Source organism: Camelus bactrianus, chromosome 13, assembly GCF_048773025.1.
Source record: "Camelus bactrianus isolate YW-2024 breed Bactrian camel chromosome 13, ASM4877302v1, whole genome shotgun sequence".
Classification (NCBI taxonomy): Eukaryota; Metazoa; Chordata; class Mammalia; order Artiodactyla; family Camelidae; genus Camelus; species Camelus bactrianus.
Window position 1 is genome coordinate 5,936,257 of NC_133551.1, and position 17,341 is coordinate 5,953,597.

Sequence of the window (17,341 nt, forward strand, 5' to 3'; positions counted from 1 at the left end):
GTGTGAAAGCCGTTCTTCACCTAGCTTGTTGGGAACACAAAGTTTCTTTTCAGGTGCAAACTCCATTCCATACATATATATGGGGAGGTACTAGCTCCAACTCGGTTTTACAGTGAAAACTGCAGGAACTTCAAACCGGCACTAGGAAACATACTGAGAAAGCAGAGAAAAAGTGTCTCCTGCAACCCGTTCCCTTGGTGCTAGATGAACGAACGTCTCTCCACTTGCTCATTTCTGAGAGATAAGTGTGTGTCAAAGCCGTTCTTCACCTAGCTTGTTGGGAACACAAAGTTTCTTTTCAGTTGCAAACTCCATTCCATACATATATATGGGGAGGTACTAGCTCCAACTCGGTTTTACACTGAAAACTGCAGGAACTTCAAACCGGCACTAGGAAACAGACTGAGAAAGCAGAGAAAAAGTGTCTCCTGCAACCCGTTCCCTTGGTGCTAGATGAACGAACGTCTCTCCACTTGCTCAGTTCTGAGAGATAAGTGTGTGTCAAAGCCGTTCTTCACCTAGCTTGTTGGGAACACAAAGTTTCTTTTCAGTTGCAAACTCCATTCCATACATATATATGGGGAGGTACTAGCTCCAACTCAGTTTTACACTGAAAATTGCAGGAACTTCAAACCGGCACTAGGAAACAGACTGAGAAAGCAGAGAAAAAGTGTCTCCTGCAACCCGTTCCCTTGGTGCTAGATGAACGAACGTCTCTCCACTTGCTCAGTTCTGAGAGGTAAGTGTGTGTGAAAGCCGTCCTTCACCTAGCTTGTTGGGAACACAAAGTTTCTTTTCAGTTGCAAACTCCATTCCATACATATATATGTGGAGGTACTAGCTCCAACTCGGTTTTACACTGAAAACTGCAGGAACTTCAAACCGGCACTAGGAAACAGACTGAGAAAGCAGAGAAAAAGTGTCTCCTGCAACCCGTTCCCTTGGTGCTAGATGAACGAACGTCTCTCCACTTGCTCAGTTCTGAGAGATAAGTGTGTGTGAAAGCCGTTCTTCACCTAGCTTGTTGGGAACACAAAGTTTCTTTTCAGTTGCAAACTCCATTCCATACATATATATGGGGAGGTACTAGCTCCAACTCGGTTTTACAGTGAAAACTGCAGGAACTTCAAACCGGCACTAGGAAACAGACTGAGAAAGCAGAGAAAAAGTGTCTCCTGCAACCCGTTCCCTTGGTGCTAGATGAACGAACGTCTCTCCACTTGCTCAGTTCTCAGAGATAATTGTGTTTGAAAGCCGTCGTTCAACTAGCTTGTTGGAAACACAGAGTTTCTTTTCAGTTGCAAACTCCATTCCATACATATATATGGGGAGATACTAGCTCCAACTCGGTTTTACAGTGAAAACTGCAGGAACTTCAAACCGGCACTAGGAAAAAGACTGAGAAAGCAGAGAAAAAGTGTCTCCTGCAACCCGTTCCCTTGGTGCTAGATGAACGAACGTCTCTCCACTTGCTCAGTTCTGAGTGATAAGAGTGTGTGAAAGCCGTCAGTCACATAGCTTGTTGGGAACACAAAGTTTCTTTTCAGTAGCAAACCCCATTCCATACATATATATTGGGAGGTACAAGCTCCAACTCGGTTTTACAGTGAAAACTGCAGGAACTTCAAACCGGCACTAGGAAACAGACTGAGAAAGCAGAGAAAAAGTGTCCCCTGCAACCCGTTCCCTTGGTGCTAGATGAACGAACGTCTCTCCACTTGCTCAGTTCTCAGAGATAATTGTGTTTGAAAGCCGTCCTTCAACTAGCTTGTTGGAAACACAAAGTTTCTTTTCAGTTGCAAACTCCATTCCATACATATATATGGGGAGGTACTAGCTCCAACTCGGTTTTACAGTGAAAACTGCAGGAACTTCAAACCGGCACTAGGAAACAGACTGAGAATCCAGGGAAAAAGTGTCTCCTGCAACCCGTTCCCTTGGTGCTAGATGAACGAACGTCTCTCCACTTGCTCAGTTCTGAGAGATAAGTGTGTGTGAAAGCCGTTCTTCACCTTGTTTGTTGGGAACACAAAGTTTCCTTTCAGGTGCAAACTCCATTCCATACATATATATGAGGAGGTACTAGCCCCAACTCGGTTTTACAGTGAAAACTGCAGGAACTTCAAACCGGCACTAGGAAACAGACTGAGAAAGCAGAGAAAAAGTGTCTCCTGCAACCCGTTCCCTTGGTGCTAGATGAACGAACGTATCTCCACTTGCTCAGTTCTCAGAGATAATTGTGTTTTAAAGCCGTCCTTCAACTAGCTTGTTGGAAACACAGAGTTCTTTTCAGTTGCAAACTCCATTCCATACATATATATGGGGAGGTACTAGCTTCAACTCGGTTTGACAGTGAAAACTGCAGGGACTTCAAACCGGCACTAGGAAACAGACTGAGAATCCAGAGAAAATGTGTCTCCTGCAACCCGTTCCCTTGGTGCTAGATGAACGAACGTCTCTCCACTTGCTCAGTTCTGAGTGATAAGTGTGTGTGAAAGCCGTCAGTCACATAGCTTGTTGGGAACACAAAGTTTCTTTTCAGTAGCAAACTCCATTCCATACATATATATTGGGAGGTACAAGCTCCAACTCGGTTTTACAGTGAAAACTGCAGGAACTTCAAACCGGCACTAGGAAACAGACTGTGAAAGCAGAGAAAAAGTGTCTCCTGCAACCCGTTCCCTTGGTGCTAGATGAACGAACGTCTCTCCACTTGCTCAGTTCTCAGATATAATTGTGTTTGAAAGCCGTCCTTCAACTAGCTTGTTGGAAACACAAAGTTTCTTTTCAGTTGCAAACTCCATTCCATACATATATATGGGGAGGTACTAGCTCCAACTCGGTTTTACAGTGAAAACTGCAGGAACTTCAAACCTGCACTAGGAAACAGACTGAGAATCCAGGGAAAAAGTGTCTCCTGCAACCCGTTCCCTTGGTGCTAGATGAACGAACGTCTCTCCACTTGCTCAGTTCTGAGAGATAAGTGTGTGTGAAAGCCGTTCTTCACCTAGTTTGTTGGGAACACAAAGTTTCCTTTCAGGTGCAAACTCCATTCCATACATATATATGGGGAGGTACTAGCTCCAACTCGGTTTTACAGTGAAAACTGCAGGAACTTCAAACCGGCACTAGGAAACAGACTGAGAAAGCAGAGAAAAAGTGTCTCCTGCAACCCGTTCCCTTGGTGCTAGATGAACGAACGTCTCTCCACTTGCTCAGTTCTCAGAGATAACTGTGTTTTAAAGCCGTCCTTCAACTAGCTTGTTGGAAACACAGAGTTTGTTTTCAGTTGCAAACTCCATTCCATACATATATATGGGGAGGTACTAGCTTCAACTCGGTTTGACAGTGAAAACTGCAGGGACTTCAAACCGGCACTAGGAAACAGACTGAGAATCCAGAGAAAAAGTGTCTCCTGCAACCCGTTCCCTTGGTGCTAGATGAACGAACGACTCTCCACTTGCTCAGTTCTGAGAGATGTGTGTGTGAAAGCCGTTCTTCACCTAGCTTGTTGGGAACACAAAGTTTCTTTTCAGTTGCAAACTCCATTCCATACATATATATGGGGAGGTACTAGCTCCAAATCGGTTTTACTGTGAAAACTGCAGGAACTTCAAACTGGCACTTGGAAACAGACTGAGAAAGCAGAGAAAAAGTGTCTCCTGCAACCCGTTCCCTTGGTGCTAGATGAACGAACGACTCTCCACTTGCTCAGTTCTGAGAGATGTGTGTGTGAAAGCCGTTCTTCACCTAGCTTGTTGGGAACACAAAGTTTCTTTTCAGTTGCAAACTCCATTCCATACATATATATGGGGAGGTACTAGCTCCAAATCGGTTTTACTGTGAAAACTGCAGGAACTTCAAACTGGCACTTGGAAACAGACTGAGAAAGCAGAGAAAAAGTGTCTCCTGCAACCCGTTCCCTTGGTGCTAGATGAACGAACGTCTCTCCACTTGCTCAGTACTGAGAGATAAGTGTGTGTGAAAGCCGTTCTTCACCCAGCTTGTTGGGAACACAAAGTTTCTTTTCAGGTGCAAACTCCATTCCATACATATATATGGGGAGGTACTAGCTCCAACTCGGTTTTACAGTGAAAACTGCAGGAACTTCAAACCGGCACTAGGAAACATACTGAGAAAGCAGAGAAAAAGTGTCTCCTTCAACCCGTTCCCTTGGTGCTAGATGAACGAACGTCTCTCCACTTGCTCATTTCTGAGAGATAAGTGTGTGTCAAAGCCGTTCTTCACCTAGCTTGTTGGGAACACAAAGTTTCTTTTCAGTTGCAAACTCCATTCCATTCATATATATGGGGAGGTACTAGCTCCAACTCGGTTTTACACTGAAAACTGCAGGAACTTCAAACCGGCACTAGGAAACAGACTGAGAAAGCAGAGAAAAAGTGTCTCCTGCAACCCGTTCCCTTGGTGCTAGATGAACGAACGTCTCTCCACTTGCTCAGTTCTGAGAGATAAGTGTGTGTCAAAGCCGTTCTTCACCTAGCTTGTTGGGAACACAAAGTTTCTTTTCAGTTGCAAACTCCATTCCATACATATATATGGGGAGGTACTAGCTCCAACTCAGTTTTACACTGAAAATTGCAGGAACTTCAAACCGGCACTAGGAAACAGACTGAGAAACAGAGAAAAGTGTCTCCTGCAACCCGTTCCCTTGGTGCTAGATGAACGAACGTCTCTCCACTTGCTCAGTTCTGAGAGGTAAGTGTGTGTGAAAGCCGTCCTTCACCTAGCTTGTTGGGAACACAAAGTTTCTTTTCAGTTGCAAACTCCATTCCATACATATATATGTGGAGGTACTAGCTCCAACTCGGTTTTACACTGAAAACTACAGGAACTTCAAACCGGCACTAGGAAACAGACTGAGAAAGCAGAGAAAAAGTGTCTCCTGCAACCCGTTCCCTTGGTGCTAGATGAACGAACGTCTCTCCACTTGCTCAGTTCTGAGAGATAAGTGTGTGTGAAAGCCGTTCTTCACCTAGCTTGTTGGGAACACAAAGTTTCTTTTCAGTTGCAAACTCCATTCCATACATATATATGGGGAGGTACTAGCTCCAACTCGGTTTTACAGTGAAAACTGCAGGAACTTCAAACCGGCACTAGGAAACAGACTGAGAAAGCAGAGAAAAAGTGTCTCCTGCGACCCGTTCCCTTGGTGCTAGATGAACGAACGTCTCTCCACTTGCTCAGTTCTCAGAGATAAGTGTGTGTCAAAGCCGTCCTTCATCTAGCTTGTTGGGAACACAAAGTTTCTTTTCAGTTGCAAACTCCATTCCATACATATATATGGGGAGGTACTAGCTCCAACTCGGTTTTACAGTAAAAACTGCAGGAACTTCAAACCGGCACTAGGAAACAGACTGAGAAAGCAGAGAAAAAGTGTCTCCTGCAACCCGTTCCCTTGGTGCTAGATGAACGAACGTCTCTCCACTTGCTTAGTTCTGAGAGATAAGAGTTTGTGAAAGCCGTCAGTCACCTAGCTCGTTGGGAACACAAAGTTTCTTTTCAGTAGCAAACTCCATTCCATACATATATATAGGGAGGTACAAGCTCCAACTCGGTTTTACAGTGAAAACTGCAGGAACTTCAAACCGGCACTAGGAAACAGACTGAGAAAACAGAGAAAAAGTGTCTCCTGCAACCCGTTCCCTTGGTGCTAGATGAACGAACGTCTCTCCACTTGCTCAGTTCTCAGAGATAATTGTGTTTGTAAGCAGTCGTTCAACTAGCTTGTTGGAAACACAGAGTTTCTTTTCAGTTGCAAACTCCATTCCATACATATATATGGGGAGGTACTAGCTCCAACTCGGTTTTACAGTGAAAACTGCAGGAACTTCAAACCGGCACTAGGAAAAAGCCTGAGAAAACAGAGAATAAGTGTCCCTGCAACCCGTTCCCTTGGTGCTAGATGAACGAACGTCTCTCCACTTGCTCAGTTCTGAGAGATAAGTGTGTGTGAAAGCCTTCAGTCACCTAGCTTGTTGGGAACACAAAGTTTCTTTTCAGTAGCAAACTCCATTCCATACATATATATGGGGAGGTACTAGCTCCAACTCGGTTTGACAGTGAAAACTGCAGGAACTTCAAACCGGCACTAGGAAACAGACTGAGAATCCAGGGTATAAGTGTCTCCTGCAACCCGTTCCCTTGGTGCTACATGAACGAACGTCTCTACACTTGCTCAGTTCTGAGAGATAATTGTGTGTGAAAGCCGTCCTTCACCTAGCTTGTTGGGAACACAAAGTTTCTTTTCAGTTGCAAACTCCATTCCATACATATATATGGGGAGGTACTAGCTCCAACTCGGTTTTACAGTGAAAACTGCAGGAACTTCAGACCGGCACTAGGAAACACACTGAGAAAGCAGAGAAAAAGTGTCTCCTGCAACCCGTTCCCTTGGTGCTAGATGAACGAACGTCTCTCCACTTGCTCAGTTCTGAGAGATAAGTGTGTGTGAAAGCCGTCCTTCATCTAGCTTGTTGGGAACACAAAGTTTCTTTTCAGTTGCAAACTCCATTCCATACATATATATGGGGAGGTACTAGCTCCAACTCGGTTTTACAGTGAAAACTGCAGGAACTTCAAACCGGCACTAGGAAACAGACTGAGAAAGCAGAGAAAAAGTGTCTCCTGCAACCCGTTCCCTTGGTGCTAGATGAACGAACGTCTCTCCACTTGCTCAGTTCTCAGAGATAATTGTGTTTGAAAGCCGTCGTTCAACTAGCTTGTTGGAAACACAGAGTTTCTTTTCAGTTGCAAAATCCATTCCATACATATATATGGGGAGATACTAGCTCCAACTCGGTTTTACAGTGAAAACTGCAGGAACTTCAAACCGGCACTAGGAAAAAGACTGAGAAAGCAGAGAAAAAGTGTCTCCTGCAACCCGTTCCCTTGGTGCTAGATGAACGAACGTCTCTCCACTTGCTCAGTTCTGAGTGATAAGAGTGTGTGAAAGCCGTCAGTCACATAGCTTGTTGGGAACACAAAGTTTCTTTTCAGTAGCAAACCCCATTCCATACATATATATTGGGAGGTACAAGCTCCAACTCGGTTTTACAGTGAAAACTGCAGGAACTTCAAACCGGCACTAGGAAACAGACTGAGAAAGCAGAGAAAAAGTGTCCCCTGCAACCCGTTCCCTTGGTGCTAGATGAACGAACGTCTCTCCACTTGCTCAGTTCTCAGAGATAATTGTGTTTGAAAGCCGTCCTTCAACTAGCTTGTTGGAAACACAAAGTTTCTTTTCAGTTGCAAACTCCATTCCATACATATATATGGGGAGGTACTAGCTCCAACTCGGTTTTACAGTGAAAACTGCAGGAACTTCAAACCGGCACTAGGAAACAGACTGAGAATCCAGGGAAAAAGTGTCTCCTGCAACCCGTTCCCTTGGTGCTAGATGAACGAACGTCTCTCCACTTGCTCAGTTCTGAGAGATAAGTGTGTGTGAAAGCCGTTCTTCACCTTGTTTGTTGGGAACACAAAGTTTCCTTTCAGGTGCAAACTCCATTCCATACATATATATGAGGAGGTACTAGCCCCAACTCGGTTTTACAGTGAAAACTGCAGGAACTTCAAACCGGCACTAGGAAACAGACTGAGAAAGCAGAGAAAAAGTGTCTCCTGCAACCCGTTCCCTTGGTGCTAGATGAACGAACGTATCTCCACTTGCTCAGTTCTCAGAGATAATTGTGTTTTAAAGCCGTCCTTCAACTAGCTTGTTGGAAACACAGAGTTCTTTTCAGTTGCAAACTCCATTCCATACATATATATGGGGAGGTACTAGCTTCAACTCGGTTTGACAGTGAAAACTGCAGGGACTTCAAACCGGCACTAGGAAACAGACTGAGAATCCAGAGAAAATGTGTCTCCTGCAACCCGTTCCCTTGGTGCTAGATGAACGAACGTCTCTCCACTTGCTCAGTTCTGAGTGATAAGTGTGTGTGAAAGCCGTCAGTCACATAGCTTGTTGGGAACACAAAGTTTCTTTTCAGTAGCAAACTCCATTCCATACATATATATTGGGAGGTACAAGCTCCAACTCGGTTTTACAGTGAAAACTGCAGGAACTTCAAACCGGCACTAGGAAACAGACTGTGAAAGCAGAGAAAAAGTGTCTCCTGCAACCCGTTCCCTTGGTGCTAGATGAACGAACGTCTCTCCACTTGCTCAGTTCTCAGATATAATTGTGTTTGAAAGCCGTCCTTCAACTAGCTTGTTGGAAACACAAAGTTTCTTTTCAGTTGCAAACTCCATTCCATACATATATATGGGGAGGTACTAGCTCCAACTCGGTTTTACAGTGAAAACTGCAGGAACTTCAAACCTGCACTAGGAAACAGACTGAGAATCCAGGGAAAAAGTGTCTCCTGCAACCCGTTCCCTTGGTGCTAGATGAACGAACGTCTCTCCACTTGCTCAGTTCTGAGAGATAAGTGTGTGTGAAAGCCGTTCTTCACCTAGTTTGTTGGGAACACAAAGTTTCCTTTCAGGTGCAAACTCCATTCCATACATATATATGGGGAGGTACTAGCTCCAACTCGGTTTTACAGTGAAAACTGCAGGAACTTCAAACCGGCACTAGGAAACAGACTGAGAAAGCAGAGAAAAAGTGTCTCCTGCAACCCGTTCCCTTGGTGCTAGATGAACGAACGTCTCTCCACTTGCTCAGTTCTCAGAGATAACTGTGTTTTAAAGCCGTCCTTCAACTAGCTTGTTGGAAACACAGAGTTTGTTTTCAGTTGCAAACTCCATTCCATACATATATATGGGGAGGTACTAGCTTCAACTCGGTTTGACAGTGAAAACTGCAGGGACTTCAAACCGGCACTAGGAAACAGACTGAGAATCCAGAGAAAATGTGTCTCCTGCAACCCGTTCCCTTGGTGCTAGATGAACGAACGACTCTCCACTTGCTCAGTTCTGAGAGATGTGTGTGTGAAAGCCGTTCTTCACCTAGCTTGTTGGGAACACAAAGTTTCTTTTCAGTTGCAAACTCCATTCCATACATATATATGGGGAGGTACTAGCTCCAAATCGGTTTTACTGTGAAAACTGCAGGAACTTCAAACTGGCACTTGGAAACAGACTGAGAAAGCAGAGAAAAAGTGTCTCCTGCAACCCGTTCCCTTGGTGCTAGATGAACGAACGACTCTCCACTTGCTCAGTTCTGAGAGATGTGTGTGTGAAAGCCGTTCTTCACCTAGCTTGTTGGGAACACAAAGTTTCTTTTCAGTTGCAAACTCCATTCCATACATATATATGGGGAGGTACTAGCTCCAAATCGGTTTTACTGTGAAAACTGCAGGAACTTCAAACTGGCACTTGGAAACAGACTGAGAAAGCAGAGAAAAAGTGTCTCCTGCAACCCGTTCCCTTGGTGCTAGATGAACGAACGTCTCTCCACTTGCTCAGTACTGAGAGATAAGTGTGTGTGAAAGCCGTTCTTCACCCAGCTTGTTGGGAACACAAAGTTTCTTTTCAGGTGCAAACTCCATTCCATACATATATATGGGGAGGTACTAGCTCCAACTCGGTTTTACAGTGAAAACTGCAGGAACTTCAAACCGGCACTAGGAAACATACTGAGAAAGCAGAGAAAAAGTGTCTCCTTCAACCCGTTCCCTTGGTGCTAGATGAACGAACGTCTCTCCACTTGCTCAGTTCTGAGAGGTAAGTGTGTGTGAAAGCCGTCCTTCACCTAGCTTGTTGGGAACACAAAGTTTCTTTTCAGTTGCAAACTCCATTCCATACATATATATGTGGAGGTACTAGCTCCAACTCGGTTTTACACTGAAAACTACAGGAACTTCAAACCGGCACTAGGAAACAGACTGAGAAAGCAGAGAAAAAGTGTCTCCTGCAACCCGTTCCCTTGGTGCTAGATGAACGAACGTCTCTCCACTTGCTCAGTTCTGAGAGATAAGTGTGTGTGAAAGCCGTTCTTCACCTAGCTTGTTGGGAACACAAAGTTTCTTTTCAGTTGCAAACTCCATTCCATACATATATATGGGGAGGTACTAGCTCCAACTCGGTTTTACAGTGAAAACTGCAGGAACTTCAAACCGGCACTAGGAAACAGACTGAGAAAGCAGAGAAAAAGTGTCTCCTGCGACCCGTTCCCTTGGTGCTAGATGAACGAACGTCTCTCCACTTGCTCAGTTCTCAGAGATAAGTGTGTGTCAAAGCCGTCCTTCATCTAGCTTGTTGGGAACACAAAGTTTCTTTTCAGTTGCAAACTCCATTCCATACATATATATGGGGAGGTACTAGCTCCAACTCGGTTTTACAGTAAAAACTGCAGGAACTTCAAACCGGCACTAGGAAACAGACTGAGAAAGCAGAGAAAAAGTGTCTCCTGCAACCCGTTCCCTTGGTGCTAGATGAACGAACGTCTCTCCACTTGCTTAGTTCTGAGAGATAAGAGTTTGTGAAAGCCGTCAGTCACCTAGCTCGTTGGGAACACAAAGTTTCTTTTCAGTAGCAAACTCCATTCCATACATATATATAGGGAGGTACAAGCTCCAACTCGGTTTTACAGTGAAAACTGCAGGAACTTCAAACCGGCACTAGGAAACAGACTGAGAAAACAGAGAAAAAGTGTCTCCTGCAACCCGTTCCCTTGGTGCTAGATGAACGAACGTCTCTCCACTTGCTCAGTTCTCAGAGATAATTGTGTTTGTAAGCAGTCGTTCAACTAGCTTGTTGGAAACACAGAGTTTCTTTTCAGTTGCAAACTCCATTCCATACATATATATGGGGAGGTACTAGCTCCAACTCGGTTTTACAGTGAAAACTGCAGGAACTTCAAACCGGCACTAGGAAAAAGCCTGAGAAAACAGAGAATAAGTGTCCCTGCAACCCGTTCCCTTGGTGCTAGATGAACGAACGTCTCTCCACTTGCTCAGTTCTGAGAGATAAGTGTGTGTGAAAGCCTTCAGTCACCTAGCTTGTTGGGAACACAAAGTTTCTTTTCAGTAGCAAACTCCATTCCATACATATATATGGGGAGGTACTAGCTCCAACTCGGTTTGACAGTGAAAACTGCAGGAACTTCAAACCGGCACTAGGAAACAGACTGAGAATCCAGGGTATAAGTGTCTCCTGCAACCCGTTCCCTTGGTGCTACATGAACGAACGTCTCTACACTTGCTCAGTTCTGAGAGATAATTGTGTGTGAAAGCCGTCCTTCACCTAGCTTGTTGGGAACACAAAGTTTCTTTTCAGTTGCAAACTCCATTCCATACATATATATGGGGAGGTACTAGCTCCAACTCGGTTTTACAGTGAAAACTGCAGGAACTTCAGACCGGCACTAGGAAACACACTGAGAAAGCAGAGAAAAAGTGTCTCCTGCAACCCGTTCCCTTGGTGCTAGATGAACGAACGTCTCTCCACTTGCTCAGTTCTGAGAGATAAGTGTGTGTGAAAGCCGTTCTTCACCTAGCTTGTTGGGAACACAAAGTTTCTTTTCAGTTGCAAACTCCATTCCATACATATATATGGGGAGGTACTAGCTCCAACTCGGTTTTACAGTAAAAACTGCAGGAACTTCAAACCGGCACTAGGAAACAGACTGAGAAAGCAGAGAAAAAGTGTCTCCTGCAACCCGTTCCCTTGGTGCTAGATGAACGAACGTCTCTCCACTTGCTCAGTTCTCAGAGATAATTGTGTTTTAAAGCCGTCCTTCAACTAGCTTGTTGGAAACACAGAGTTTCTTTTCAGTTGCAAACTCCATTCCATACATATATATGGGGAGGTACTAGCTTCAACTCGGTTTGACAGTGAAAACTGCAGGGACTTCAAACCGGCACTGGGAAACAGACTGAGAATCCAGAGAAAATGTGTCTCCTGCAACCCGTTCCCTTGGTGCTAGATGAACGAACGACTCTCCACTTGCTCAGTTCTGAGAGATGTGTGTGTGAAAGCCGTTCTTCACCTAGCTTGTTGGGAACACAAAGTTTCTTTTCAGTTGCAAACTCCATTCCATACATATATATGGGGAGGTACTAGCTCCAAATCGGTTTTACAGTGAAAACTGCAGGAACTTCAAACCGGCACTTGGAAACAGACTGAGAAAGCAGAGAAAAAGTGTCTCCTGCAACCCGTTCCCTTGGTGCTAGATGAACGAACGTCTCTCCACTTGCTCAGTACTGAGAGATAAGTGTGTTGTAAAGCCGTTCTTCACCTAGCTTGTTGGGAACACAAAGTTTCTTTTCAGGTGCAAACTCCATTCCATACATATATATGGGGAGGTACAAGCTCCAACTCGGTTTTACAGTGAAAACTGCAGGAACTTCAAACCGGCACTAGGAAACATACTGAGAAAGCAGAGAAAAAGTGTCTCCTGCAACCCGTTCCCTTGGTGTTAGATGAACAAACGTCTCTCCACTTGCTCAGTTCTGAGAGATAAGTGTGTGTCAAAGCCGTTCTTCACCTAGCTTGTTGGGAACACAAAGTTTCTTTTCAGTTGCAAACTCCATTCCATACATATATATGGGGAGGTACTAGCTCCAACTCGGTTTTACACTGAAAACTGCAGGAACTTCAAACCGGCACTAGGAAACAGACTGAGAAAGCAGAGAAAAAGTGTCTTCTGCAACCCGTTCCCTTGGTGCTAGATGAACGAACGTCTTTCCACTTGCTCAGTTCTGAGAGATAAGTGTGTGTCAAAGCCGTTCTTCACCTAGCTTGTTGGGAACACAAAGTTTCTTTTCAGTTGCAAACTCCATTCCATACATATATATGGGGAGGTACTAGCTCCAACTCGGTTTTACAGTGAAAACTGCAGGACCTTCAAACCGGCACTAGGAAACAGACTGAGAAAGCAGAGAAAAAGTGTCTCCTGCAACCCGTTCCCTTGGTGCTAGATGAACGAAAGTCTCTCCACTTGCTCAGTTCTGAGAGATAAGTGTGTGTCAAAGCCGTTCTTCACCTAGCTTGTTGGGAACACAAAGTTTCTTTTCAGTTGCAAACTCCATTCCATACATATATATGGGGAGGTACTAGCTCCAACTCAGTTTTACACTGAAAATTGCAGGAACTTCAAACCGGCACTAGGAAACAGACTGAGAAAGCAGAGAAAAAGTGTCTCCTGCAACCCGTTCCCTTGGTGCTAGATGAACGAACGTCTCTCCACTTGCTCAGTTCTGAGAGGTAAGTGTGTGTGAAAGCCGTCCTTCACCTAGCTTGTTGGGAACACAAAGTTTCTTTTCAGTTGCAAACTCCATTCCATACATATATATGTGGAGGTACTAGCTCCAACTCGGTTTTACACTGAAAACTGCAGGAACTTCAAACCGGCACTAGGAAACAGACTGAGAAAGCAGAGAAAAAGTGTCTCCTGCAACCCGTTCCCTTGGTGCTAGATGAACGAACGTCTCTCCACTTGCTCAGTTCTGAGAGATAAGTGTGTGTGAAAGCCGTTCTTCACCTAGCTTGTTGGGAACACAAAGTTTCTTTTCAGTTGCAAACTCCATTCCATACATATATATGGGGAGGTACTAGCTCCAACTCGGTTTTACAGTGAAAACTGCAGGAACTTCAAACCGGCACTAGGAAACAGACTGAGAAAGCAGAGAAAAAGTGTCTCCTGCGACCCGTTCCCTTGGTGCTAGATGAACGAACGTCTCTCCACTTGCTCAGTTCTCAGAGATAAGTGTGTGTCAAAGCCGTCCTTCATCTAGCTTGTTGGGAACACAAAGTTTCTTTTCAGTTGCAAACTCCATTCCATACATATATATGGGGAGGTACTAGCTCCAACTCGGTTTTACATTAAAAACTGCAGGAACTTCAAACCGGCACTAGGAAACAGACTGAGAAAGCAGAGAAAAAGTGTCTCCTGCAACCCGTTCCCTTGGTGCTAGATGAACGAACGTCTCTCCACTTGCTCAGTTCTGAGAGATAAGAGTTTGTGAAAGCCGTCAGTCACCTTGCTCGTTGGGAACACAAAGTTTCTTTTCAGTAGCAAACTCCATTCCATACATATATATAGGGAGGTACAAGCTCCAACTCGGTTTTACAGTGAAAACTGCAGGAACTTCAAACCGGCACTAGGAAACAGACTGAGAAAAAAGAGAAAAAGTGTCTCCTGCAACCCGTTCCCTTGGTGCTAGATGAACGAACGTCTCTCCACTTGCTCAGTTCTCAGAGATAATTGTGTTTGAAAGCAGTCGTTCAACTAGCTTGTTGGAAACACAGAGTTTCTTTTCAGTTGCAAACTCCATTCCATACATATATATGGGGAGGTACTAGCTCCAACTCGGTTTTACAGTGAAAACTGCAGGAACTTCAAACCGGCACTAGGAAAAAGCCTGAGAAAACAGAGAATAAGTGTCCCTGCAACCCGTTCCCTTGGTGCTAGATGAACGAACGTCTCTCCACTTGCTCAGTTCTGAGAGATAAGTGTGTGTGAAAGCCGTCAGTCAACTAGCTTGTTGGGAACACAAAGTTTCTTTTCAGTAGCAAACTCCATTCCATACATATATATGGGGAGGTACTAGCTCCAACTCGGTTTGACAGTGAAAACTGCAGGAACTTCAAACCGGCACTAGGAAACAGACTGAGAATCCAGGGAATAAGTGTCTCCTGCAACCCGTTCCCTTGGTGCTACATGAACGAACGTCTCTACACTTGCTCAGTTCTGAGAGATAATTGTGTGTGAAAGCCGTCCTTCACCTAGCTTGTTGGGAACACAAAGTTTCTTTTCAGTTGCAAACTCCATTCCATACATATATATGGGGAGGTACTAGCTCCAACTCGGTTTTACAGTGAAAACTGCAGGAACTTCAGACCGGCACTAGGAAACACACTGAGAAAGCAGAGAAAAAGTGTCTCCTGCAACCCGTTCCCTTGGTGCTAGATGAACGAACGTCTCTCCACTTGCTCAGTTCTGAGAGATAAGTGTGTGTGAAAGCCGTCCTTCATCTAGCTTGTTGGGAACACAAAGTTTCTTTTCAGTTGCAAACTCCATTCCATACATATATATGGGGAGGTACTAGCTCCAACTCGGTTTTACAGTAAAAACTGCAGGAACTTCAAACCGGCACTAGGAAACAGACTGAGAAAGCAGAGAAAAAGTGTCTCCTGCAACCCGTTCCCTTGGTGCTAGATGAACGAACGTCTCTCCACTTGCTCAGTTCTCAGAGATAATTGTGTTTTAAAGCCGTCCTTCAACTAGCTTGTTGGAAACACAGAGTTTCTTTTCAGTTGCAAACTCCATTCCATACATATATATGGGGAGGTACTAGCTTCAACTCGGTTTGACAGTGAAAACTGCAGGGACTTCAAACCGGCACTGGGAAACAGACTGAGAATCCAGGGAAAATGTGTCTCCTGCAACCCGTTCCCTTGGTGCTAGATGAACGAACGACTCTCCACTTGCTCAGTTCTGAGAGATGTGTGTGTGAAAGCCGTTCTTCACCTAGCTTGTTGGGAACACAAAGTTTCTTTTCAGTTGCAAACTCCATTCCATACATATATATGGGGAGGTACTAGCTCCAAATCGGTTTTACAGTGAAAACTGCAGGAACTTCAAACCGGCACTTGGAAACAGACTGAGAAAGCAGAGAAAAAGTGTCTCCTGCAACCCGTTCCCTTGGTGCTAGATGAACGAACGTCTCTCCACTTGCTCAGTACTGAGAGATAAGTGTGTGTGAAAGCCGTTCTTCACCTAGCTTGTTGGGAACACAAAGTTTCTTTTCAGGTGCAAACTCCATTCCATACATATATATGGGGAGGTACAAGCTCCAACTCGGTTTTACAGTGAAAACTGCAGGAACTTCAAACCGGCACTAGGAAACATACTGAGAAAGCAGAGAAAAAGTGTCTCCTGCAACCCGTTCCCTTGGTGTTAGATGAACAAACGTCTCTCCACTTGCTCAGTTCTGAGAGATAAATGTGTGTCAAAGCCGTTCTTCACCTAGCTTGTTGGGAACACAAAGTTTCTTTTCAGTTGCAAACTCCATTCCATACATATATATGGGGAGGTACTAGCTCCAACTCGGTTTTACACTGAAAACTGCAGGAACTTCAAACCGGCACTAGGAAACAGACTGAGAAAGCAGAGAAAAAGTGTCTTCTGCAACCCGTTCCCTTGGTGCTAGATGAACGAACGTCTTTCCACTTGCTCAGTTCTGAGAGATAAGTGTGTGTCAAAGCCGTTCTTCACCTAGCTTGTTGGGAACACAAAGTTTCTTTTCAGTTGCAAACTCCATTCCATACATATATATGGGGAGGTACTATCTCCAACTCGGTTTTACACTGAAAACTGCAGGAACTTCAAACCGGCACTAGGAAACAGACTGAGAAAGCAGAGAAAAAGTGTCTCCTGCAACCCGTTCCCTTGGTGCTAGATGAACGAACGTCTCTCCACTTGCTCAGTTCTGAGAGGTAAGTGTGTGTGAAAGCCGTCCTTCACCTAGCTTGTTGGGAACACAAAGTTTCTTTTCAGTTGCAAACTCCATTCCATACATATATATGGGGAGGTACTAGCTCCAACTCGGTTTTACAGTGAAAACTGCAGGAACTTCAAACCGGCACTAGGAAACAGACTGAGAAAAAAGAGAAAAAGTGTCTCCTGCAACCCGTTCCCTTGGTGCTAGATGAACGAACGTCTCTCCACTTGCTCAGTTCTCAGAGATAATTGTGTTTGAAAGCAGTCGTTCAACTAGCTTGTTGGAAACACAGAGTTTCTTTTCAGTTGCAAACTCCATTCCATACATATATATGGGGAGGTACTAGCTCCAACTCGGTTTTACAGTGAAAACTGCAGGAACTTCAAACCGGCACTAGGAAAAAGCCTGAGAAAACAGAGAATAAGTGTCCCTGCAACCCGTTCCCTTGGTGCTAGATGAACGAACGTCTCTCCACTTGCTCAGTTCTGAGAGATAAGTGTGTGTGAAAGCCGTCAGTCAACTAGCTTGTTGGGAACACAAAGTTTCTTTTCAGTAGCAAACTCCATTCCATACATATATATGGGGAGGTACTAGCTCCAACTCGGTTTGACAGTGAAAACTGCAGGAACTTCAAACCGGCACTAGGAAACAGACTGAGAATCCAGGGAATAAGTGTCTCCTGCAACCCGTTCCCTTGGTGCTACATGAACGAACGTCTCTACACTTGCTCAGTTCTGAGAGATAATTGTGTGTGAAAGCCGTCCTTCACCTAGCTTGTTGGGAACACAAAGTTTCTTTTCAGTTGCAAACTCCATTCCATACATATATATGGGGAGGTACTAGCTCCAACTCGGTTTTACAGTGAAAACTGCAGGAACTTCAGACCGGCACTAGGAAACACACTGAGAAAGCAGAGAAAAAGTGTCTCC